The sequence below is a fragment of the Neofelis nebulosa genome, chromosome 14 (assembly GCF_028018385.1).
Source record: "Neofelis nebulosa isolate mNeoNeb1 chromosome 14, mNeoNeb1.pri, whole genome shotgun sequence".
Taxonomy (NCBI): domain Eukaryota; kingdom Metazoa; phylum Chordata; class Mammalia; order Carnivora; family Felidae; genus Neofelis; species Neofelis nebulosa.
Genome location: NC_080795.1, coordinates 48,789,521 through 48,816,201, shown reverse-complemented (window position 1 = coordinate 48,816,201; position 26,681 = coordinate 48,789,521). Strand labels below are relative to the sequence as shown.

Below are 26,681 nucleotides of genomic sequence, written 5' to 3'. Positions count from 1 at the left end.
CCCCACACTGGGAACAGAGCCTACTTAATTAAAAAAAATTTTTTTTTCCTTCAAATTTAAAAAACTTTAAGCTCAGCTCCGTATAAAATTTATCTTTGCAGATGAATATACATATATCTTAAATGAAATTGTATTGTTAAACACATTTCCCCTTTTCTCTCAGCTGCACTGAAACAGTCAAAACTGGGTGTCCACTGGTTATCTTCTCATCAAGAACCTAGACATTTCCATCTCCTCTGAACACTTCAAATGACTTCTGTTTTTATTCCTAATCATTTCCCTTTTTTCATCTTGCATATTGGAAGTCAGGCATAAATACACATGAATCATATGTTTAACAAAAGGGAAAATTAAAAGGTACCCTAATCAAATGTTGGAATTCCTCAAGACTCAGACCTAGGTCTGACTCCCTCTGTTACATGTGGGTATAAACATGTGCATACAATTTTTCTCTTGAGGATGTTATCTATAACAAGACAATTCCAGGCTAGATGAACTCTCTCAAATTTTTACCTCCAGCTCAGACTCCTCTGCTGCATCCAGAGCCATACCCAACAAGCCTCCTCAACTAACTACAAGACCTCTCCACCTGGAGGCCTCAAAAACATCTAAAACCCAGTGTTTTTAGTCAAATTCATGTCTTCCCCTAAACCTCTTCCTACTCCAGTGTTCCCTGGGTTATTACAGGTATACATTAGACAATTAGAACTGTCAAATGTCATCAAGGTAACAGCCAATACTTACTGGGCACTTCCTATCTCCTAGCACCAATAAAAACACTTCATATATATTAACTCATTTAGTATGTTTAAAACAACCTTATCAGATGGGTAGTAGTTGCAAAGTAACCAAGGCACAGAAAGTACCTCATATGAGATACACCACAGAATGGATATCATACATTGTGACAGTATATATTATATGCTACAGATAAATATGTTATATGCTCTCATAGCACCTTCTTTTTAGTGTTTCCCTGAGGGACACTTTTTATTCAAGTCTTTCTTCCAAATAAACTGCCCATTAGAGTTGGTGGAAACCATGATAATTTTTGCTCACAACTCAGTACCTGGCACAGAGGCCAGTATGTAGAACCTCAAAAAGTACCTACTGAATATTTGTGAATGAATAAATAACTGTGAGGATTAAATGAGATGATCTAGTTAAAATATCTGGTTTATTACTGATTAGCTCCCTTCACTTCCCTTATATTTTTAAAAATCAACTTTATGAAAATATAAAGTTTCATGAGTTGTTGACAAACGTATACACCTGTGTAACCACTACCACAACCAAGATTTAAAACATCTCTTTTGTCCCAAAGCCTTCCCCCACACCCAGTCCCAGTCAACTCCTACTGCACTGCCAGCCCTGGGCAGATGCTGATCTGCGGTCATACGACAGCTCTGCCTAATCCAGAAGTTTGCTGTAAATGAAAATACATCATGTACTCTCCGGTATCGGACTCCTTTTGCTCAGCAAGTCTTTCGTATTTGTCCATGTTGTATCAACAGCAGTACATTCTGCTTTACTGCTTATTAATTCATTGCATGAATGTACTGTGGTTTGCTGATCTATTCACATGTTGAGGGATATTTAGACTTTCTGCTTTGGAGCCATTGACAACAAAGGTGCTATAAACATTCCACGACAAATCTTTTTTTGAAAATATATTTTCATTTCTCTTAAACATCAAGAAGTGGAATTCCAGAGCTGAAGGATTAGCGTATGTTTAACTTCGTAAGAAGGCGCCAAACGGTTTTCCCAAGCAGACAGGCCATCAGAAAGGTATGCAAACTCCAGGTGTTATATGCGCTCACTCAGTGCTTTCAACTTATCAATTCTGATGTCTAATTTACCAACTTTTTCCCCATAATATATGCTTTCTGTGGCATAAGAAAATTTTGCCTATTCCATGGTCACAAGGGTTTATCCAGCTTAGACTTCACTGAGCTTCCTGAATCTGTGTTTACTTTTCATCAAATGTGAAAAAATCCCATCCATCTTCTTCTTCAAATTTTTTTTCTGCTTCCCTTTCTCTTCTCTTGATACAAAAGTCACACATTAAACCACCTAATACTGTCCCACAGGTCAAAAAGCTTTGATTCATTTTTTTTTCAGTTGTTTTCTATGCTTCAGTTTGGGTATACTCTTGCTCTATCTTCTAGTTTGCTGAACTTTTCTTTAGAGTATCTGCTATTCATCTCACAAAGTGAATTTTTCTCTTTAGATGTATTTTTCAGCTAAGTCCCATTTTCAAAAGCCTTTCATTTTTATCATTATGTTCCGTTTTCTGTTAGATCACTAATTCACAATGTTACATTGCCAATCACTGGATTTTGTCGTCTAATAAGAATGTTGTACTCTCTTCTGACAGGTACTTGAGAATTAGCATAATACACTGGAGGCTTATTTTTAAACTTTGTTAGAATGTGTCTAAAGCTAATTAAGCTCTACTACTAAGGTCTTTCTGGGGATTCTAGCGAATGCCCTAGGTATTCAAACACTTCCCAGCCCCATGTGCCCTGGATATTGTTCCACTTAAAGCTCTCTAGTCATTCTTTGCTGAGCCTCCTACAGAGACCTCTATACAAATTTTTGGTGTTTTTTCTGTCTGGCTCCCTCCTTTCTGACAATATGATCTGCAACTTCCAGCCAGGTAAGTGTTCCCCAACTCCAGTCTCCTCAATTCAGCAAGACCAACATGCTTTACTTGGTTTTTTCCTTCTGAGACCATGATCTAAAGAGTGACTCCAGACAGAAAGCAATTCCAAGTAGAAAGCAGAGGAACTATGGATCTCGCTTCATTTGTTTCCAGTCTCTCAGTTCAAATACTACCTGTTGTCCAATATTTGGAAGAATTTTTTCATACATTTTGTCCAGTTTCCTAGTTGTTCATGGTAAGAAAGTAAGTATGGTACCAGAAGATCCATCATGGCCAAAAACTGAAGTCTCATCTAGTTTTGTTGTATAGACTGTTCATCAGTTTTTGTTATAAGTTATCTGTTTGTTTCTATGTAGGGATCCAGCCACAACCTTCCAGCCTCTCTCAGCAGTGTTTTAACACTCAATAGAAAGCAGGAGTAACAACAATGAACTTGAGAAATGTTAACAAGTTTAAGCTGACTGTAGTAATACTGTGAACACAACAATGAAAATGTATTGCTTTAGTAATATGGGGAGAAATTGTTCATTTTTGTTAAAAAAAAAAAAAGAACACATGGGGCTTGAATTAATGTCCCACACATTCATACATGTTATTACTTCCGAAATGTATGGCATGCCGACATGATTGATGAAACAAATTCATTTAAAACCATTAAAAAGACATAATAACTTGCTATTAGTACTTTCTCCTCAATCTAAAATAACTATATAATACCTGAAAGACCAAAAAGTTTTGTGCTTAAAAAGAGACAATTTCTAGAAGGCAGTTTCAATATTTATCAAAAGCCATAAAAATGTACACATGTCCCAGCTATCCCAACTTAAAGAAAGGAAAGGATGTATGTACATGTGAACATTAAATTATAAAGAAACTGTTAAAGATTATCTCTTGGGAGTGAATAATAAATGTTCTCATTCTTCCTATACATTCCTGTTTCCTAAGTTTTCAATAATGAAGTACTATATGTGAACACACACACGCGTGTACACCCAATACAATTTATTTAAAAAGGCAGTATCCTCACACTTGAAATCATGTAAAAGTTTAGAGACCACTAAATGGCATGGTAACAATGAACCCTGGAGATAATACAAAAGGGCAATGCTGGTTAGTAATAGTTACGTCTGAAGCATGAGATCAAGGTTGGTAAGCAATCCTTTTATCTCACTGGAAATTACAGCCAGAGAAAACCCAAATGCCAACTTCAGGAAGCACAATGTAATGGCCAGAGCACTGCACTGAAAATATGAACACCTGAAATCTAATTCCAGTTCTGCTTATCACTGTCTGTGTAAGTTTCTTCATTTGTAAAATGAGAGGACTGGATACGATATCCAAGATCCCTTTCTCCTCCTCTATTCCGTTAATCTATACAGGGTGAGATCCAAGAATTTTTTTTTTTTTTTTAATATTCTTGTTACATCCCTCAGGTAATTCAGGTGATCACTCCGGTTTCAGAACCACTGTCCTAAAATAGGCATTTCCGTGATTAAGTAGTGGATTGCATACTGATTATATGGTGAATGTTATTAAAAAAATGGTAGATATTCTTTAATAAGATGGCTAAATGTCATACCATCAAGAATCATACAGTATTGCTAGTTCTATAACACAGAAATGGATTTTTGTTCTGTGGAGTTTAGAAACCCACTTTTTGCATGCTTTCCATGGCAGGTTATAAGCTTAAAATGTGAAAAGCAATATGATATCAAGTACAGAACAAAACAAAATCTGAGTAAACTCTTACTTTGCTCAAGAAATGCAAACTTTTACTTAATTTATGAAGGACAGCATACAGAGGATTTTAAACGCCCTACATAAAAGTCCTTTCTTTGACCACAGTGTAGAATCCAGATTCATTCCCAAAACTTCTCCTTAAAAAATTTTTCCAACTCTAAAAAAATTACTGTAGACGACAGAAGGCTGATTAACTCGCAAAAATGTCTGCCCCTACTTTGCTTCTTTCCTGGAAATAAAACTCAAATCTGCCAGTCTTCACTGTCATCACTACTGATGTCCTTGTCTGAGTTTTTCTACTTTATCTTCACAATCTTCCTGAACTCTATCAATCTTGTCCTCAGGCCTGCCTACCTTTAGTCCTCTTTCTACTTGCCTCCGCTCAGTCCATTTTGCACAAAACAACTCCTTTCCTGTTTAAATCAATTCAAACTTCCCTTCATGAAAGATTTCCCCAACTACACCCAACCATGCACTAAAACCATTATTATAATACCAAACCAGTATGTCCCCCTCAGTATGTTCTCCCTCAACCCATTTAGAACCATGTAATTAACTAACTGCATTAAAGCAGACATCTATTTTGTGTTTTGTCACATGTCTCTTGCTTGACTGTAATTGTTTTCAATTTAGGATCATATCATTTATCTCACCAAACGTTGTGGGTGCTTAAGTTTCCAGAACCGTAGTAGGATCTAAGAAGCAAAACAAATAAAATGAACTCCCTATCGTGAAGGAGCTTACAATTTTGAGCACGCAGGTCTGTATGAGTAGGTAGGTCTGTGTGTGTAGCTAGGGGTGGGAGGGAAATTTAATCCAGATGACAAGATAAAAAAGAAAAATCAAGGCAGCATCCAGTGGAAACACAAGAGAAACACTGATCAAATTTTTAAAATACTTCTATATTGTCTGACTGCAGTAAGTATGCTGCTTTTAAAAACAAAGAAACAAAAAACAAACAGTGGGGCGCCTGGCGGCTCAGTCAGTTGACTGACTGACTTCGGCTCAGGTCGTCATCTAACGGTTCATGGGTTCAAGCACCACATCAGGCTCTCTGTTGTCAGCAAAAAGCCAGCTTTGGAGCCTGTCTCCTTCTCTCTCTGCCCCTCCCCTGCTTGCACTCTCCCTCTCTCAAAAATAAACATTAAAAAAAAAAAGCAGTAGCAATTATTTTTCAAAATGGAAGAAAGGAGAGAAGAAAGGAAAACCTGGGTGCAAAGCTCTGAGACTATTTACTGTTATCAACCCATTGCTGGGAATCTGAAGGCCGTGGATTATTTTCCTACCACAATTCACTTGAATATAAAACAAAAACAGTAAAGCAATAACTATCACAACATAAATGGTGGGGATAATAAGCTCAAACAGAGAGCTGCTAGCATTTCTTTTTGAAGGTGTGAGCCTGACCCAACTTAGGGGCAATCACAGAAAATATAGCACCCCTGTAAGTGCTCCAACACTGAACTGACTTTAACTCTTTCAGAAAACAATATGTTAATCTTTGAAATGCAACCACCTTTCACAGTAAATAAATTTTTGCAATGAGACTGCAAGTGGTCTACATGCAAAACCACCTCCTTTTCAGTCCTTGAGAATACAGGTTTACTAAATAAAGTGCCGATTTCAATAAGCACGAGAAGAAACACCTTGGATGTCAGAGAAATATCACATAGCCTTCCAACTGTGGTTTTAAAAACTAATAAATTATATAATAAAATTAAAAAAAATTTTTTTTAAATGGGGGGCACCTGGATAGCTCAGTCGGTTAAGCATCTGACTTCAGCTCGGTCATGATCTCACAGTTTGTGGGTTTGAGCCCTGCATGGGGCTCTGTGCGGACAGCTCAGAGTCTGGAGCCTGCTTCAGATTCTATGTCTCCCTCTCTCTCTGTCCCTCCCCTGCTCACACACACTCTCTCTCTCAAAAATAAACATTAAAAAAAATTAAAAAGAAAAAATAACAACTTTTTCCTCTTTGAATGTTAAAATTCTACTCTTCAAAACAGAACCATCTTGAGATTGTGGGAAGGGCTTGGCTTACTGGTAATAAAACTTGTTTAAAAGTTTCTAGTAACTAAAAGGGGAATTTTACCTTTCAAGGAGTAGTCTCATGACTCATACAGAATGAAACTTAAAAACTGTCAGAACATATTTCTTTAAATAAGCCTTAATTTTTGCTTTTTTCTGTTTTCAACTAAAGTATTTAAAATTGTTCTATAATCCCATTAGACTACCTGAATTTCATGCCATAAATACATTTAAAGATGGAAGACAATTTCATCTTTAATAGACATAGTTTATAAATGATCATCTTTTTTATTTCAGTTGGCTAGAAACAATTCGTAAAAGCCAAGCCTGGGGCGCCTGGGTGTCTCAGACAGTTGAGCACCCCACTCTTGATTTTGGCTCAGCTCATGATCTGAGGGTCATGGGATCAACCATGGGTCGTGGGTCACCTCACCCGTGTCAGGCTGAGCGTGGAGCCTCCTTGAGATTCTCTCTCCCCCTCTCCCCCTCAGCCCCTCTCTCCCACATGTGCTGTCTCTCCCTCAGCCCCTCTCTCCCACATGTGCTGTCTCTCTAAAAAATAAATTAATAATAAATTGGCAGCGCCTGGGTGGCTCAGTCGGTTAAGGGTCCGACTTAAGGCTCAGGCCACGATCTTGTGGTTCATGAATTCAAGCCCCACATCAGGCTCCATCCTGACAGTGCAGAGCCTGCTTGGAATTCTCTCTCTCCCTCTCTCTCAAAATAAATATATAAATTTAAGAAGAGGAGCCAAGCCTTCCTTTTGCATAGATATCTGTCTTAAACACTGAAGGGTTAGGGAGGGGGTGGTGTTAGGTTGTGTTAGGGAAAATTTCTTGTAATTTCTGGTCAGCTAGACATGGCAAGGAGGGCACTGTACACCTATTACTGAAAGTAATCATCAGGACCTTCTGAGCTCCTAGAGACTTCCTCTCTGCCATATGCAACTCAGCAATGACCCAAGGAACAAACAATTCCTTCCAATCCAGGGGAATCCCTGAATCTACACTCATGGCTTCCAAACGTTATTTCCCTTTTCTTTGGGGTGGGTTTTTTTTTTTTTTTAATTTTTATTTTAAGTAGGCTCCACACCCAATGCGGGGCTCAAACTCACACCCTGAGATCAAGAGTCACATGCTCCATGGACTGAACCAGCCAAGCAACCCTGGGCTGGTATTTTGTAACCGTGAATGGACCACAATACCATGTTCAGCCAGAAGATGCTTATATCTACAACACAACGTATCCTAGCCTGAAATTCATCAAGTTACAGACTTACAACATGTTAGTTTTCTCCCATTCTTCACTCTAGAAGCTTGAGATTCTGTTTACTGGTAGTGACAACCACTTACTGAATATGCACTATGTGATAACCACTTCAGTATGCTAAGTAATTTTGTGCTTAACTCAAAGAAGATATTACTACCACCCCCACTAGAAAACGACAGAACAGTTAATGAAATTATGTGCCCAAGATCACACAGCTAGCGGCTATACACATTTTACATGCTAGCTTATTAAAATACTACTCTTAACTTCTAGATCCCCAATAACTAACAGAGTGCCTATCACTTAACAAGCACGCAAGTATCTGTCCAACAAATAAATGGTAGCACCACATGTGTTTTGCAGGCAAATGGTACCTCTCTCCTCCAGGAGTCTGGAAATATACGGGAGCATTTTAGGTTCTCCCCGTACGGAGGCCAGACAACAGAGTCCTGTCCAAAATGCCAGTAGCACTCATACAGGAACACTAAAGTATAGGCTGCTTCATAAAGAAAAGCTTTCATGGTAAAGTTACTCCACCTATTATCAGTTTTAATTTACAACTTTCTATTCACTGATAGCTTGCTTAAAATATCTTTAAAAACACATCGGTTTCAGGGGGTGCCTGGGCGGCTCAGTCAGTTAAACATCTGACTTTGGCTGAGATCATGATCTCACAGTTTATGGGTTCGAGCCCCAATTGGGGCTCTCTGCTGGCAGCTCAGAGCCTGGAGCCTGCTTCAGATTCCGTGTCTCCCTCTCTCTCTGCCCCTTCCCTGCTTGCTCTCTGTCTCCCTCTCTCTCTCTCTCTCTCAAAAATAGTAAACATTAGAAAAAGAAATTTAAGAAAACAACAACAAAAGAATATAGTTTGCTGGGAACGCAAGCTGGTGCAGCCACTCTGGAAAACAGTATGGAGGTTCCTCAAAAAACTAAAAACAGAACTACCCTAGGACCCAGCCATTGCACTACCAGGCATTTATCCACGGGATACAGGTGTGCTGTTTCGAAGGGACACAGGCACCCCCATGTTTATAGCAGCACTATCAACAATAGCCAAAGGATGGAAAGAGCCCAAATGTCCATCAATGGATGAATGGATAAAGAAGGTGTGGTATATATATACAATGGAGTATTACTCGGCAATCAAAAAGAATGAAATCTTGCCATTTGCAACTACGTGGATGGAACTGGAGGGTATTATGCTAAGTGAAATTAGTCAGTCAGAGAAAGACAAAAATCCTAAGACTTCACTCATATGAGGACTTTAAGAGAAAAAACAGATGAACATAAGGGAAGGGAAACAAAAATAATATAAAAACAGGGAGGGGGACAAAACACAAGAGACTCATAAATATGGAGAACAAACAGAGGGTTACTGGAAGGGGTGTGGAAGGGAGGATGGGCTAAATGGGTAAGGGGCATCAAGGAATCTACTCCTGAAATCATTGTTGCACTATATGCTTATCTGGATGTAAATTTAAAAAAATAAAATTAAAAAAAAAAAAGAATATAGTTTGAAATTTCTAATTCCAAAAGTCAGTCATCTCAGTAAGATTTTAGAATGGTCTGGATCATTGCCTGAGCTATCTTTCCAAGGGCACTATGCTAATGGTTTCTACTAGGTCTTAAAAACATTTATGAAATGGGAATCTAACATGAATTAGTTTATACATAAAATGGTATTAAATGTCACATCCAAAGGATGAAAAAGATTTACTCCTGCAGACAGATCAGAATATGTACAAGAAAAAAATTTACCTAGGAGGTACTTAGTCAAAACTGCAGCTACCCCTAAACAAACTCAAGTTCAATAGGAAGACTGCTCTGGAACTAGTGGACTACAAAGGAGATCCTGCCGTAAAGGTTTATTTCGGCATTCCAGTTTTGCTCTTTGGCCAATGGAATTATTTCACAAGTTGTGGAAATAATCATAGTATCCAACTTTTGAAGCCCAGAAGTTTCTTTTTAGGTTGTAAAAGCAAATGTAAATGAAGCTCCTAAGACTAACATGCCAAAAATTAAAAACGAGTATCTTCTATCCAGTTTAAATGCAAAATTACACTATCTAGCTCTCAGCATTTACTTTAGTCAGATGCCAGGTACTGTTTCTTTAGATTTTATCTAGTCCCTGCAAGATATACCAAGAGAAAAAGATCCGGGAGCTCTGAGACACAACCCTGAGGCTCCGCTGCGTCTTCAGCACACCTTAAAACCTGCTTGTTGCCAAAGAACCGTGATTGACAACCTGAGCACTTTGAGCTCTACTTTGTTGCTCATTATCTCCTCCAGCCGCTGTGTACTGACTAGGTTTACCCAAGCTTACAGAAAAGCAGTTTTAAAAGCGCTGACCACCACTGCCAATCCTTTGAAGGTGTCCTACTAGAAAAAGTTCACCAAAACTGCTGAATCAAAGATTACAATGTACTTTAGGAAACTCAGCCTTCTCTCTAGATATGATTGTGGTTAAGTATTATGTAGGTGTATCAGCAGGAACAATACCAGGAGTCAGTACACTCTGGAAGTTATGCCACACTGAGACAAAACTGTTTCTAGCTCCAAGGGTCTTAACAGGTTCCTACCTTTACAATGAACAGCATTTTCATCTACCTTCTCTCAAAGACCTGTGAGAACAAGATAAACATGAAAGGTAACTGAGTCCGCCCGGTTACTATTGTTCAATAAAAGGTATTCTGGAGAAGATAACATTACCAGAGGATAAGTGTGAGAGACCAAAGACAGATTTTTGCAAAAGAATCTCTAGTCAACTCCCAAACGATTCCCTGTGGACTTCAGGACTGCTTAGGGGGTAGTTAGAACTGCCCTCAGTGAAGGGTCAATATAGAATCTAATCACTCTTTCCCTTCCCTGACTCCTTAAGTCTCAAAAGTGAATACAGTTAAACCTTCTCAATTCCTTAGTGGAGAGAGAAGGTATCCTGACTTCAAACCCTTCAGTGGCTCTCCATTTCTTACAGGAGGATCTATTAATTGCTTTGCCATCTCTTGGCAGGAATTACAACAACGTCCTCCCAAGGTGGTTTCCCCTCATTTACTTTTGCACCCTCCACTCTCTCAACAAAATTTTATTTTTAAAAAATTTTTTTTCAACGTTTTTAATTTATTTTTGGGACAGAGACAGAGCATGAACGGGGGAGGGGCAGAGAGAGAGGGAGACACAGAATCGGAAACAGGCTCCAGGCTCCGAGCCATCAGCCCAGAGCCTGACGCGGGGCTCGAACTCACAGACCGCGAGATCGTGACCTGGCTGAAGTCGGACGCTTAACCGACTGCGCCACCCAGGCGCCCCAAAATTTTATTTTTTTAAAAAAATGTTTTAATGTTTATTTTTGAGAGAGAGCATGAGTGAGGGAGGGGCAGAGAGAGAGGGAGACACAGAATCTGAAGCAGGCTCCAGGCTCCGAGCTGTCAGCACAGAGCCTGACATGGGTCTCAAACTCATGAGCTGTGAGATCATGACCTGAGCCGAAGTCAGACACTTAAGTGACTGAGCCACCCAGGCACCCCAACAAAATTTTATTTTTAAAAACCACGTCTAGGGGACCTGGGTGGCTCAGTCGGTTAAATGTCTGACTTCGGCTCAGGTCACAAACTCAGGGCTGGTGAGTTCAGGCCCCATGTCGGGCTCTCTGCTGTCAGCATGGAGCCCACTTTGGATCCTCTGTCCCCACCCTTCCGCCCTTCCCCCACTTGCGTGCTCTCACTCTCTCTCTCTCAAAATAAATATTAAAAAACAACAACAACACGTCTAACTCACTTTACTGACTATAATCTTCACTGGCTTCCCTTTACTTTTAGGATAAAAGCCCTGCTGGGCCTGATCCCAGCCTTCCTCTGCATGCCTCTCTCACATAGCTCCCTCCAGGTTTGGCCATGCTAGCCCTCCTACAACTTCTCAAAAGCTTTATTCCTCTTCACATCTCAGGGCATGGACATACATACGCTGTTCTTTCCACCTGGAACATTTTCAGTCACACCTTCTCCTCCTTTCTAGCCTCTTTTCAGCTATCAGTTTGAAAGTCACATGCTCCAAAAAGCCTCCTTTGTACTTTCTAAAAAGGCATCTCCTTTACAAACTCTTTCACACCACTGTTATTCCTCCCAAGCACATTTCACACTTGCACGATTATTTATTAAAACCCATCTCCTCCACTTGACTGTAAGCTTTACGAGAGAGATCCTGTTTTCTAAACCTTAATAGCAGCATAGTACTTGGTGTATATATATATAGCTCAGTTGAATGAGTATCAGTTGAATGAATGAGTAAATATCATTCAGTAGTCTTCAGTATCAGACCCCAACTTTATTTCTCACTTCTCTGTAATTCAAATCCACCACAAACCTGGATTTTTTACTCCCCTAGAAGCACTTTCTTCTCATCTTCAGGCCTTCAAATCCTGTGGATTTCTTCACCTAGAAAGTTCTCCTCATTTCTCTCCACTAGTTCAAATCCCACTGGCTTGCAAAGGCCCAGCCCCAGTTATCTTTCCTCCAGGACATTTCATGATAGTGTCGGGTCATATCTCCATCCCTACTTCACAATTCCAAAGCACTTAGCATTCTTTTTGATAATTTCTTGTAACTTCACAGTACTTCAATGTTTCATGTGTGTGCGACTTCTCTCCCCAACACTGGTGGGAACTCCTAAGGCTGGACTGTTTACACCCCACTCCCGCATTCTTAGAGCAGTGCTAAGTTCTGAGCTCTCGCTGAAATATTTTATTTTTCCCTAACATACCAGACTTTTCCTCTGAAAAGAGTATCAGCTTCTATTTACTCATTTTCAGGTGATTCAATTTGCCTTACGTGACTCTCTCAAGTTCCTTTGCAGGGTTTCTTGCCTATCCTTCCCCCATTCTAATAAAAAATGGTTTGAGTTCTCTGGATTCTCACTCTTTCCCCTGCCTACAAAGATCCTGCATCCTGTGCGAGAGACCCCTGCCAGTAGTGAAGGGCTCGCAGACCCTTTAAACTGCCATCCCCCTACTCACAAGCGCGTACACCCAGTGAAGGCTCTCGAGCTCGCGGTGACTTCACACAACACCACCCCAGATCCTCATCTGGGCCACTCTGTCACATTTCAACCCTCTCAATCAGGGGGCGTAGATTTGCTCCCCACCCTCAATGCAAGGAGAAATGTCCCAGACCCTCAGTGTTTTGCCTTCCTGTCTCTGCTATTCCGTACCCCCTAGGGCCATTTCTTTTTCCCTGCTTCCTCTTCCTTAGAAACAGAACCTACGCCCAAGGTTTCAACGAACTGGCGCCGAGAAACCAGCCACAGCCACCCAGCCAGCTCCAACGCCACAGCTTCGGCCCCTGCGCCCGCCCCCATCCCTCCCAGACGGCGACCGCAGCGGAAGGTTCGGCCTGGCCAGGACTCCCCATCCGGGGTAACCATCGCTCACTGACCCAGGAAGATGTCAAACGACGAAGTGGCTGCACTAACAGGTACGGAGGCGGACAGCCCGGCAGACGTTAACGGCTCAGCGCTCCATCCCTCCCGGACCTAAGCTCCGGCCCCACGGCTTTCACGACCCCAGCGTCTACGGAGCAAGTCACGTGCCAGCCGGAGCAATCAGCTGACCGCGGCGCGCGCCGCTTCGCCTACGCGCGCGCCACTGCGCAGCCGCAGCTGCCGTCGCAGCAGCGACCTCCGAGGAGGGGCGGGGCTGGGATGCTGTCCCGGGAACCTGGAAGACCCGGGAGGGCAGGCGGCCGCCGTTCCGGGGTGGGTGGAGTTTGCCGCCTCTCCCAGAGTCCTGGCGCCGTCCGCTCCGCCCCTTGCGAACGTCACCACCGCCATCCCTAACGTTATTCCACTTCTTCAGGTGTCTGCGGCTCAGAATTTGTCTCCAGCCGCCCCTCCCATACGGGCTATTCCATTCGGGGTTTTCTTCAGACAGCCCCGTTTTCTAAGTAATATCCTTAATAGTTCTCTTCAAGTGGTTCACGTTTTCCTGCCAGTCCACTTCCAGTTAATTCCATAAATGTTCGTGGAGCATTTACTGTGCACTAGGCGTTCTGCTAAGTTTTTAAGAATTTACCGGAGCGAATCCCTCCTTGCCACGAGAGCACGTTCTCTAGTTCAGGAGTATGTGTGGCGTGAGATAAACATCACAACAGTCGAAACCACATTAGATAATGGGAAACCGAGAAAGGTTTCAGGAAAAAGTATGGATGGGAGAAAGCATATCCTTAGGTAGCAAGGCGCTCTTCCAAACCCTGCATAGTTCATTGGCTTGGGAAAATGGGGGGCGGGGGGTATTATTCTAATTTAGAACATAGTTTTAGAAATGGTAGAGAACTTTGGGATTTTCTAATTTAGTCCTTTTAGACTTGCAGATGAGGAAAGTGAAGAACCAGAGGTTTTACAGGGGTGCTTAACACATGAGCATAAAGGTATCTTGTGGGGCGCCTGGGTGGCGCAGTCGGTTAGGCGTCCGACTTCAGCCAGGTCACGATCTCGCGGTCCGTGAGTTCGAGCCCCGCGTCAGGCTCTGGGCCGATGGCTCGGAGCCTGGAGCCTGTTTCCGATTCTGTGTCTCCCTCTCTCTCTGCCCCTCCCCCGCTCATGCTCTGTCTCTCTCTGTCCCAAAAATAAATAAAAAATGTTGAAAAAAAAAATTAAAAAATAAAAAAATAAAAAATAAAAAATAAAGGTATCTTGTTTTAGATCCTGGCTCTGCTACTATCTGTGTGACCTTAGGCCTCTAAAGTTCAGCTTCCTTACCTGTGAAATGGTGGCAACGATACATATCTTTTGGAGGTTTTGTGAGGATTGAAGGAAGTATGCATTCAGCACAGTGACTGGCACATAGGAAACACCCAGTGAATGGTCACCAGTTTTACTGGATATTACAGGACGGAAGTTTTCTGAGCTATCCTGGGCTTTTTCTGCTCTTGTGTCCCTGTAGAAGAAATTCACCACAGAATTTCTTAGAGCCTTAGTATTACATTGGACAGAAAGTAACAACCAACCAATCTATCCCCAACCTGATGCTTTTCACCAATTCTGGAGGAAGTTCAGGCAACTCCAACAACCAGTTCTGTTACACAGCTTTGGAAACTTGTCAGGAATTTCAAAAGCTTTATCTGGTATCACAAAAATGGCCCTGAAGGCAATATTCTGTTAGCTCTGCACTGTCCAATAAAACTTTCTTCGATGATGGAAATGTTACTCTGTGCTGTTAATATGATACCTACTAGCCTTATGTGGCTGTTGAACACTTGAAATGTGGCTAGTGTGGCCAAAACTGAATTTTAAAATTTATTTCACTTTAGTTAAAATTTAAATACGCACGGGAGGTTAGTAGCAATTGGTTTGGACAGTGCAATTTTAGGGTCTGCATTTAAAACCTTTCCGGGGTTTTTGTTTGTGTGTGGCCCTGAAGCAGAATTCTCATCCCAGTTTCTTAAATTTTAAACTCAAGTGCATCCAATTCTGGCCTCCCGACACATTCCAGTGTTGTAAACACCATGTTATACTTGAGAGATCGTGTAATGTAGTGCTCGGTAAATGTTAGCTCTAATTATTACTAGGTCTGGCATATGTCAATTAAAAACCTAGCAAGTGTTTATATAAGCAGGGAATGATTGCTTTTAAGAGTAGGAGAATGTGTTTTACAAAAAGAGAGCAAGCTCACTTTTCTATACTACATGTAGGAGCATGCTTACTAAGTATGTCAGTGTGTATAACAGGCATGCCACACTTTTCCCTCCATTTCCAAATATATACTCCCCACCAGGAAGTGCCTTCTAAGCTTAAAGGCACTGAAAAACTGCATAGAGAACACTTATTTTCTTTCTTACAATTTTTTTCAAGGAGAAAAAGATAAATATTTTAATTAAACAAAGTGAGAAAAGTAGTTCAAACTAATAGCACAATAGGAATCAAAATCATGTCACCTGGGGCACCTGGGGGGGCTCTGTTGATTGAGCGTCCAACTCTTGATTTCAGGTCTAGTCATGGTCCCAGGGTCGTGGGATATCCCAGTCTTAGGTGCTATACTGACAGCTCAGAACCTGGAGCTTGCTTTGGATTCTGTGTCTCCCTTTCTGGTTGCCTTTCCCCCACTCATTCTCTGTCTCTCTCTCAAAAATAAATTTCAAAACATTTTTTAAAAAAGGGTTTTTTTTCAAGATTCTCCTTTCTGCATTTCTCCCCAACTCATGCTCTCTCTCTCTCTCTCTCTCTCTAAAATAAAAATTAAAAAAATGTTTGTTCATTTGATAACATTAGGGTGGAAGTAATTCAAAAGACAGGAAAATATTTACACAAAATATGTCCATTATGTCATAATGTCTGTTTTCATCAACAGCAACATCAATTAAAGATTTAATTGAAGGACTAAGCCCCCTATAAAGGTGAAGTGTTGAAAATGATTTGAGGTTTATATCTTGAATGTTGAGTTTAATATGAATAATTAATTCATACATAATTAATGATTAATGATATATATAATTAATAATTAATGAATAGAATACACTAGACCAGTGGTTCTCAATCAGAGGACATTTGGCAATGTCTGAAGATGTTTTTGCTTGTCACAACCTGTGAGGAAAGGGATATTACAGGTGTCTAGGGGTAGAACCTAGGGCTGCTGCTGAATGTCCTACAATGCATAGGACAGCCCCCGTGACAAAGAATTTTCTGATCCAAAATGTCACTAGTGCTGAGGCTGAGAACCCTAGACTAGATGCATGATATTCTCAGATTCCAAAGTTTTTATAACTTTTTTTTTTTTTAAGTAATCTCTATGCCCAGTGTGGGGCTTAAACTCCCAACCCAGAGATTAAGAGTCACATGCTCTACCAACAGAGCCAGCCAGGCATCCCATTAGATTCCCAAATTCTTGATTACCAATATGATATATAATACTCTGAGTTTTCATCTATAAAATTGAGACGATAATATCTACCTCTATTGTTCCTGTAAGATTTAAATGGAATCAGGTAATATTATGGACACATTGCCATTTTGGGTTGTCAGCCAGACTCACTTACTAGCGAAGAGATTCGTTTCCATATGCCACCCTCCTAGTGAATTCTGGACTCATCGTAGTCACAAATTTCTGCATATTATAGTCCTTGCTTGAGAAGAATAGAAACACAATTTTTTATCAATAAATGCCAACTGTTTAATGAATAATGGCGTTTTAAAACAGGGTTTCATTTATTCCTAATATAACAAATAATAGATATTAATTATTAGTAATTAGAAAGTATAGGCAAGCAAAAATAAGAAAGTAAACATCACCTGTCATTCCATGACTCAGGGAAAATCAATTGGGTACATCCTTCATGAATATTTCAGTTCAGATGTATGCACATATGCAACCTTTGCCCTAGGCTCAGAGCAGCAGGTGTGGAATGTCTTTGTCTAGCCTTCCCCAGAGCAAGACCCAAGGACATCCATGTTTCTAGGGCCTCAGCTGGGCTGTCAGAAAAGGGATGTCTGACATTATCTCCATTCCATTCCCTGCTGTTAACCAGGATCACCTATAGTGACTTCTCATTCATAAAGGTTTTTTTTTTGTTTTTTTTTTTTTCTGAGCTCCACAATCATACATATAACAACAGCAATTACAGCTGGACTTCTAAAGCACTTAGCTTTGTGCCCAGCACTGTTCCATGTGCTTTGAATATATTAACTCATTTAATCCTCAAAACAACCCTTTGAGACAAGTATTATTACCCCTATTTTACATATGAGGAAACTGAAGAACGATGGGATAATGTCATTTGACTAATTAGTAAGCGGCAGATCTGAGTTCTGAACCCAGGCTCTTTCCTGAGTCCATGCTCTTAGCCTCTGCTACATAAAGCTCTCTTTGCACTCTGAGACATACTCCTTTTCTACTCTGAATTCTCACGGCATTCTTAGGGCATTTAATTTCACTTGCATTACGATTTATCAGCCTAACCAAGACCACCTTTTACTCAGTCTTGAATGGGTATTGTACATGGTAAGCATCCAATAGATGATTAAATAGATTTTATAATTAAAAGGCAGGATTTTCAAACATTGAGTGACAGAGGGGAAGGGACGAGGTTACTGAGTCATTAAACCTGTCAGTTCCTTTCTTCTGTTCCCTGCATTGTTGGTCCCTGAACTAATAGAAATTATCACCTTTGTCATTGTCTCCTTGGAAATGTTATGAAACGTTCTTGGGAGCAGCAAATATTCATAGAAGTAGGAAGATAAAATATATTTAAAAAATTTTTTTATGTTTTATTTATTTTTAAGAGAGAGAGAGAGAGAGAAAGCAAGGGAGGGACAGAGAGAGAGGGGGAGACACAGAATCCAAAGACAGGCTCCAGGCTCTGAGCTAGCTGTCCACAGGGCTCGAACCCATGAACTGCAAAATCATGACCTAAGCTGAAGTCGGACGCTTAACCGACTGAGCCACCCGGGCACCCCTAAAATATATTTTTTAAAAAGCAGTTCTGTCCTTGGGCACCGACTCTTGATTTTGGCTCAGGTAATGATCTCGTGGTTTGTGAGATCGAGGCCTGCATCAGTTCTGCACTGACAGCATGAAGCCTGCTTGGGATTCTCTCTCTCATTCTCTCTCTCTCTCTCTCTCTCTCTCTCTCTCTCTCTCTCTCTCTCTGCCCCCCGCAAAAATAAATAAATAAACTTAAAAAAAAAGCAATTCGGTCCTTTCATCTGTATTTCAAGATTTTGTTCCCTTTATCATTACTTTCTAATTTGCTCATTCCAGCTTTAAATAACACAGTGGGTAAGATTTTGAACAAGTACTGTTCTGTACTGGGAAGTGGCTGGCTTCAGACCAAATCAATTTAATTTTCCTCTTATTTACACTAATAGCCTAGAAGTAATAGCACAGGAAGCTAGCATCCAGTAGTTATAATGAACCAATCAGGTTTTTTTTTTAAAGGAAAAAAATGCCCAAAAAACCCCTGATAATAATCATAAACATGTTCTCTTTAGTCCCTCATTTATTGTTACATCTAATTCCTCAATTTACAAACATAACATCTTTCCAAACAGTTAATAATACAATGGGTTTACTGAAGGGAAAGTGTGTTAAAACAAATTAACAGACATAATGAACAGTGATTTCAAGTGCCTTTTCAATACTTTTATCTCAGCCCTCACTATTTTATTAAATGTATTTATGTGACCCCTGTAGGGAAAGAATTCTTCATGGGTCTCTCACATCTCTGCACGTCTTGGTAGTGGAAGCACCAACTTCCCCAGACTATCTTTCCCAGGATGTTTGTATAGCACACAGCGTCTCCTTCTGAAGTGCTGGACAGCCACACACACTGTACCGTATGAAAGATCTGGGTTCCCTAAGCTCAGGGTTACACGCCTGTAATGAAATCAACTATGTGTCCCCGCATCCATCTATGTCCCCGCCGTGGGCATCGGGGTGGAGGAACGGATAGAAATACACTGAGGCCCCCACCACGTACTGTACTGTGAGTCAAAGACCTCTGTTTCTGACCCAGGGGTCTTATGTCTGCGACTAGCATCCATGAAGCTCTGACAGGCCAGGCTAACTTGTAGTGTTCAATCTCAGACCTTTCCCAGCTCTCGATAGTGTTTGTGACAGGGACTACGGACTACATCGCAGACACAGCTTTCTGGAAGAGGAGGGATGAGGATCTCATGGGCTGATTGATGGATTTTGCAAGAAGTCCCTGAAAACAGGTAATAAGCCAAGCTGTATGGTCCCTGGGAATCAGTTGTAGGCTACATCGAATGTCTACTGAGCAATAAATGGTTCTCTGCTTTATAGCCTGTTGCCAAGGAGGAACTGGGGAGGCGGTTGCAAGTCGTGCGGTCTCAAAGACTAGCTGGGGCCAGGGTTGCTGGGCTGCTAACTCTCCTCCAGGCGGAGGCACTTCCTCACCATTCTGGCAATCATCCTCAGCTCTTCCCTTTATAATGACTGGTACTGATACGTGTCCTGGGTGAGCAGAAGCCCCTGCCCCCACCCCAGTCAAAGAACAGTTACAGAGATCATAAGGATAACGAACACTTGGCTGAACACACTATTCATCAAGTCTCCCTAGAGTGGCCTGTTGGGGGCCAGAGTGGGGACATAATAAATCACGGTAAGTTTATAAAAATTCCTTATCCTTCTTGCAAGTTTCTTCCAGATGAAAGGTCCAAGTGAGCACAGAGAATGACTGGCAAAAGGTGAAGGGGAAGCCGCTGGAATGGGACACTTGGATTTTGTGTTGGAGGAGGGAGAATAACCCAGCCCCTGGGCAAGTAACACCCTAGACCTTAGCAGGTATGGAGGAGGAAGGACCTTGAGGATCTTTGTCATTTAGATCATCCCCAGAGCCTTCCTCAGAAAGGAGAACATCTTATCGTGATTCTCCTAAACTTCCCTAGCACTTCCCATTTCATTCACTGCTTTTCCCAGCCTGTTGGCTCTGAGAACAATTGGAGGTTTGATCCTCTTCCCCTTAACCTTACCGCCATGTTTATCTGAAAGAGCAAGGAATGGTCCCAGCTCCTGCATGTCCTACACAAAGCACCTGTCAACACTCCTGGCTGTCTTCCCGAGCCCCACTCGTATAGTCATTGCACAGTCATTCCAAGGGGTGGATGAATGCCACCTGCCTGGTGACACGGACAAACGGACAATTCTAGTCTGACTGCCCCCAGGCAGCTCCTCAAACAAGACTAGGCTCAAGTATTCCAAGTGACATGAGAACTCTAGGACTTAACAGCTGGTGGGTGACCACATTAGTGGAACTGTCAACCTGTGCCCATTGAATGATGTAGGTTTAACTTGGGGGGCTCCGACAATTGTAAACAACACTTTCTTTCCAGGGCTCCTAGGTACACCCCCAGGAGTGTATTGCTTGCCTAGAATCTAGGCAATATCTTGACTTATGATTAATATCATCACATCACTTTACTTGTGGAGGACGGAAAGTGTATTTAACACAAATTAACATCTCACAAAATACTCTTGGCATAACTGATTCTCTGGGGACCACGAGAGTTTTGTGAACATCAGGAGTGAGCTGGGTAAAGGGAAGGGGCATTGTAAAGCATGATCTTAGACAGACTGGGTATTGGGCAGGGACTCAATGCACCCGTTAAGGGTGGCCCTGGTTCTGTCACTTGCTACCGTACCTGAATGTCAGTTTTCTCATCCATAACCCTTGCAATAGGCTTATTAGGAGGATTAAATGAGATCATGCACTTATGCAAGCACCTGGTGCCCATTGAGTCCCCACAAAATGCTAGCTATAATGATCATTATCATTTATGAATAAAACTGGAACACAAGAAAGGGAATTGAGTCTCAAAAAGGCAGTTAGCCAAGTTCCCAGAATAGTAGCTGGTGTGTTAGGCACAGGGTGATGATCATGAATCTCAGCATGTTGAGCTAGAGGGCCTCATATCTTGGCTCAGAAACTGGAACAGAGTCCTGAGCCTCCAGGAAAAAATTAAATAAATTAAATAAATTTAAAAACTGCTGCAGAAACTGAACACAAGCAGTATCTAAAGAACCTTGTGAATGATCATAACCTATTTTCTGTTAACACACGTGAACACACACAGACACGTACACTCGTAAAGCTTTTTAGCCTTCACTTTTGTTTTTTTTTTTAATACTTATTTATTTTTGAGAGAGAGGACAGAATGTGAGCAGGGGAGGGAAGACAGAGAGAGAGAGACATAGAACCCGAAGCAGGCTCCGGGTTCTGAGGTGTCACCACAGAGCCCGATGCGGGGCTCTAACCCACGAACCGTGAGATCATGACCTGAGCCAAAGTCGGATGCTTAACCGACTGAACCATCCAGGCACCCCATAGCCTTCACTTTTTTTTTTAATTTTTTTTAACATTTATTCATTATTGAGACAGAGAGAGAGAGAGCACGAATGGGGGGGAAGGTCAGAGAGAGAGGGAGACACAGAATCTGAAACAGGCTCTAGGCTCTGAGCTGTCAGCACAGAGCCTGACGCGGGGCTTGAACTCACAGACCACGAGATGAGGACCTGAGCTGAAGTCGGACGCCCAACCGACTGAGCCACCCAGGCGCCCCATAGCCTTCACTTTTTAAAAAATGTTTTTTAATTATTTATTTTTGAGAGAGAGAGAGAGAGAGAGCACAGGTGGGGAAGGGGCAGAGAGAGAGGGGGACAGAGGTTCTGAAGTAGTCTCTGCACTGACAGCAGTGAGCCCATGTGGGGCTCCCCTGAGCCAAAGTCAGACACTCAACTGACTGAGCCACCCAGGGGCCCCTAGCCTTCACTTTTAGAGGTTAAATTCACATTAACCATCCAGATTGCACTAAAACAATCCTTGACATTAATAACACCCTAACCATATCAATTTACTTACAGAGCATCCAGATGTAGCTACTATTGTATGAATGAAAGCAGATGAGATGATCTATCTTTTAGGTTTTAAAAAATAATCCTATAAAATTAAATCCAGTTTATATGACACTACCAAATCCACCATGGCTTATAATTTTCCCCCCCCTGGCTGCCCTATTTACTAACTGTATGATCCTGGAAAAATATCAAATTCCTAACCTGCTAAGTGATATGCATATTAGCACCTCATAAGTTTTGAAGTTTGAGATAATGGAAATCACAGTGCTTTGAAATCATGCTTGCTATATAATTATAGTTATGATTATTACATACATTCTCCAACCAGGCTTTACAAATATCCAATCCAAATGGTATATCAATACCAGTGCATTCACTGAGAAAATAAAATACACACACACACACACACACACACACACACACACCCCAGCAAAGGGAGTGAGTACAATGCAGAAATAAAAGGGTGAATTAGGAAAGGGAAGTAAAAACTAACCAGATATAAATGAAAATGACATTGGCAACATGAAATCAAGCACGCGTGTACCTGCTGGTTGGAATTTAGACCCTATTTCTTCAGACGGTTAAATAAGAGCTGTGGCAAATTAAGGTTTTCTTCCCGTATAAAGGTAAATTTTGCAATTCAGAGGGAAAGAATAGTCTCACCCTACACCTACAAGTTTCTGAGTACAATAAATTATAAAGAAATTGGGGCAGGGGGTACTGGTGCTGGGGAAGAATAAGAATGAGCAAATGTTTTCAATCCATTATAAAACAGCAGCCTGATCATTGTATGTGATTGTATTCTCAAATAAAACAAATACCTTCAAATTTGGAATTTGGAAACACTGTTTGATTCACCTTTTCCTCAGCAGTCGATCAGCTTAATTAAGCCCAGAAGGGAAAAGTTGCACAGTAAGTTCCCTTTGTACTCACGGTTCTTTGATAAGAACTCTAAAACACTATTTTGTGGATCCTAGCAACCATTTTACAAATATCAGAAGGTAAATCACCAGTTCTTTAATTTGATGATTCATTAGATGGCTTTAAACAAAATTTTACCTACCTACTCCAACCACACCCTTACAGCCACCCTCCCTAACTCTCATGGAGCTTGTACTAGAACCCCCTAGGCTTCTTGTTTAAAAATGCAGGTAACTGGGGCCGTGAAAAAACCTGAATTTGAATTCTAGGGGTTGTGACTTGGGTATCTGTATTCTAATAGAACTTCACTATACTTGATAAATCTTTGCACTAGAACTGATTCAATACATCTGAATCTCTGTGCATGGTTGTGTTATTCATTTAGCATTTAGGGTGTACTGGTACGTATTCATTCATCCAGCAAATTCATACGCGCCTACTGTGTATCCAAACTGTGCTAAAAACTCTGCTGTCATTTTTTGGAGTGTCTACCACCAACCAGATTACAAGGCCCTTTCAGATAGGGATCCTAAGCAAACATTTCTTCATAATCCTAAAGACTGATAATATAGCCTCCATTTAAGAGTTGCCCCCTCAGGGTCCATTCCCCCTCCTTCCTTTCTAACAGAATTTCAATTTTGTCCAGGGACTCATCTGCATAGCCAAGTATTTCAGAGGAAATTGTCAGGAATGAGTCTGATTCCTCTAAAGGTAATGCCATTACCCTTACGAGAACTGTGTCAGGCATTTGCATGTGACCTAATTCTGGCCAATGAGGCATGAGGGGAAGTCGGCTGGGAGGCTTTGGCAAAGTTTCCTGCCTCCTCCAAGAAAGCTACAGGAAGAGGTGGTCTCTCTTTTTCCTCCAAATAGCGATACTTCTGCTGTGTTATCTGGAACTGCGGCAGCCATCTTGTTACTTCTCTGAGGAAGAAACTTCCACTGGGGACAGCAGAGAGGAGAAATGGGAAATACTTCGTTCCTTAATTAATTAATTAATTAAAAAAAATTTTTTTGAGCCTCTAATCAACCAATGGTGACATCTACTCTACCTTAGGGCTTCCGATTCACTGAGAGAAAGAGAGAGACACAGAGGGCAAGCAGGGGAGGGGCAGAGAGAGAGAGAGAGAGAGGGAGACACAGAATCTGAAGCAGGCTCCAGTCTCTGAACTGTCAGACTGTCAGCACAGAGCCCGACGCGGGGCTCGAACTCACAAACCATGAGATCATGACCTGAGCCGAAGTCGGACATTTAACAGGCTGAGCCACCCAGGCGCCCCGAGTCTGCATTTCTGTATTTGCAGCCAAAGCACACTGATGGTTCTAGATGATGTTGACAATGACTGCAAAAATAAAATGATAGGCTTTCCATATTCACAGATGGCACTACTGACCACAAGTGAGGTTTATTTGTGGGGCTGTAAATAAAAACATCAATGCAAGACCTAGAATCTGTACAGAGCTACCCTCTTTCTCCTAAGCCCCTATAACCTTTTCATGTGCCTTTCAGACAAAGGAAGGTCAAGAGAAGGTGAGTGGCTCCCAAAAATGTTTAGTGGCCACCATTGCCCTCTTGCTTTTTGGCCACCTCCCCCACCCCCTGGCTTGAATCCTCCTCCTCCCTTGGCTTATCTGACACTTGCTCACTATGTCGCTTTTCTTCCTTACATGTCAACACTGTTCTCCCTCTCCTTCAATGGCTCCCTTCCTCCTCTACCCACAAAAGATGAGTCTTTCCAAAGAATGGACTCCTCCCTTCTCCATTTCTCCCACTCTACTAGAGTTTCTGACTGCTTAGCAGACAGTTTTACCTAGATATTATCCTCTAATCAAAATCAGTGTGTTCAAAGTCAGACCTACCCGTTTCTATCTGAACACCATCTCCTCTATCTGGAAACGATACCATAATTTTTTCAAGATTAAGACCTTGATTGTGATCTTTGATTTCTCCACCTTCCCCATCATTTTCTCCTGGCTCCAAGTCCTAACAAGCCCTCTTGCATAATTTCTCCCTCACACATCCTTTCCTTCCGTTCTTACGGCCACTATCCTGGTTCAGGCTCCGACTTTATCACCTTAGACCTGGAATACCACAGTAACTCTCTAATGCATTCCTCTCTTTTCTTGCCTCCTGCCCTGTGCCCAGCCCTTCTTGCATAGTCCAGAACATCTGCCCCGTCAGAAACCTTCAGTGAGTTTCCACTGCCTTTAAATTTATGTCCAAACTCTCTGGCCAAGCAAGGCTCCAAAATGAGACCCGCAGTTATCTTTCCAGGCACGGCTCCAAACATGCCTCTCTACAAACTCAACACAAACAAGCAAATTTACTCATTTTTCATGTATTCCTTACAGTTTCCTTCCTTCAGCCTTGGGTTTATACTGGACTACCCTCTGCCTCCTCCCTGTCTCCAGCCACCAAAACTGAACCTGTTTTCCAAGGCTCAAGTAAGAGTCTGAAAGTGTCCTGATTGCCTCATATGGAAGTTATTCATAAAAGTAATAATGACGATTTAAAACAATAAGTACTATTCAATGAGTGCTTACTCTATGCCAGCCACTTGTAAAATGTGGATGATAAAACCCACCTAATGGAGTTATTATGAAGAGTCAATGAGCCGGTGTACAAACAAGGCTGAGACCAGATCCTGGTATATGTGGAAGGTGCCCAACTCACATTGACTGAATTGTCACTAATTATGCCATTGAAATGTCACAATGAGGTTTTGCTGCAGTCCAAATGCCATGTGTTGGCTACTCAAAGAGAATGAACGTGGAGGAAGTGGTTAAGATTACCAGGGGGGTTGGGAAAGGAGAGACCCAGTTCCAGTCCCTCACGGCACCCCCAGCACAACTTTCCGAGTCGCAGGCAAATAATTATGTCTTTGTTTCAAATCACATATATTGTCTGGTGATATGCTTGTTCTTCACATTTCGTGTGTGTGTGTGTGTGTGTGTGTGTGTGTGTGTGTGTGTATGTGTGTTTCATAGCCCTTCACTTCCTTGTTCTGGGAAGCGAAATGCAGAACTCCGAGAGCATTGGGAAACAAGTTCTTTCCAATGTGATTAGAGGTATAAAATCATGTGGGAGACTAAAGAGAAAGCTCTTTTCTGGTGAGCAAAAGCTCCTCATAAATTTTTATCCCCTTAAAAATAAACAACAAAGTTTCCCCCTCGTGCTATATTTATTCTTGCTGTTTCTCAAACCAAAACACGACTTCAGAGACCGTTACTACACAGGAATGTTAAATACGTGGTTTGCATGCTAAGTCTGTGACAATCCTTACTCACATTCCGATGCTAGGAAATTAGCAATTTAAATCTCTCTTTGAAACATACTGTGGATTTACTCCTCAGAATTTCTCCCCACCCCCCCACCCCCCCCCGCAAATCCCAAACTGCATTCAGTTACACTAAGGTTAGAACGTTATGATTTGCATAATTATTTGTTAATAAGTAAATATCCCAGTCCTCTAAAACTGAGATGGGAATTGTAGTTAGAGTTCGGACCTACTTAAAAAGATTCATTTAGACCAAGGAAAGCCCCGATCTGGTGCTTTGAAAAATATGGGGCCATACGTTCATGAATGACACAGGATTTAAAATTCCTGGAGGGAGAAGGTCCACCTGCTCCAGTAGGGGGCTGGATTATGACACACAGGGATGCAATCTCCATTTCTCGGGAATTCAGGTACAAATTAGCATG

At 41.5% G+C, this 26,681-nt stretch overlaps 1 protein-coding gene and 2 long non-coding RNA genes across 4 annotated transcripts in view; 1 reads left to right on the top strand and 2 right to left on the bottom strand.

The window, feature by feature from the left end:
• ATP6V1C1 (ATPase H+ transporting V1 subunit C1) overlaps positions 1-13,306 on the bottom strand; it is a 48,324-nt gene extending 35,018 nt beyond the window's left edge. The window contains exon 1 of one of the 2 annotated variants that reach the window (XM_058698739.1): positions 13,128-13,306. The gene's annotated coding sequence lies outside the window, so the exon portion shown is untranslated. The remainder of the gene's footprint in view (positions 1-13,127) is intronic. The other variant, XM_058698741.1, reaches the window with a different exon arrangement.
• A 709-nt stretch (positions 13,307-14,015) lies between these two features.
• On the top strand, positions 14,016-14,890 carry LOC131494953 (uncharacterized). Its single transcript, XR_009253676.1, has 2 exons — positions 14,016-14,117; positions 14,378-14,890. It is a non-coding gene; the product is annotated as an uncharacterized LOC131494953 (long non-coding RNA).
• Positions 14,435-25,620, bottom strand: LOC131494952 (uncharacterized). The gene is made up of 3 exons (XR_009253675.1): positions 25,564-25,620; positions 16,722-16,808; positions 14,435-14,626 (listed from the first exon to the last, which is right to left on the bottom strand). It is a non-coding gene; the product is annotated as an uncharacterized LOC131494952 (long non-coding RNA).
• Positions 25,621-26,681: the final 1,061 nt, after the last annotated feature.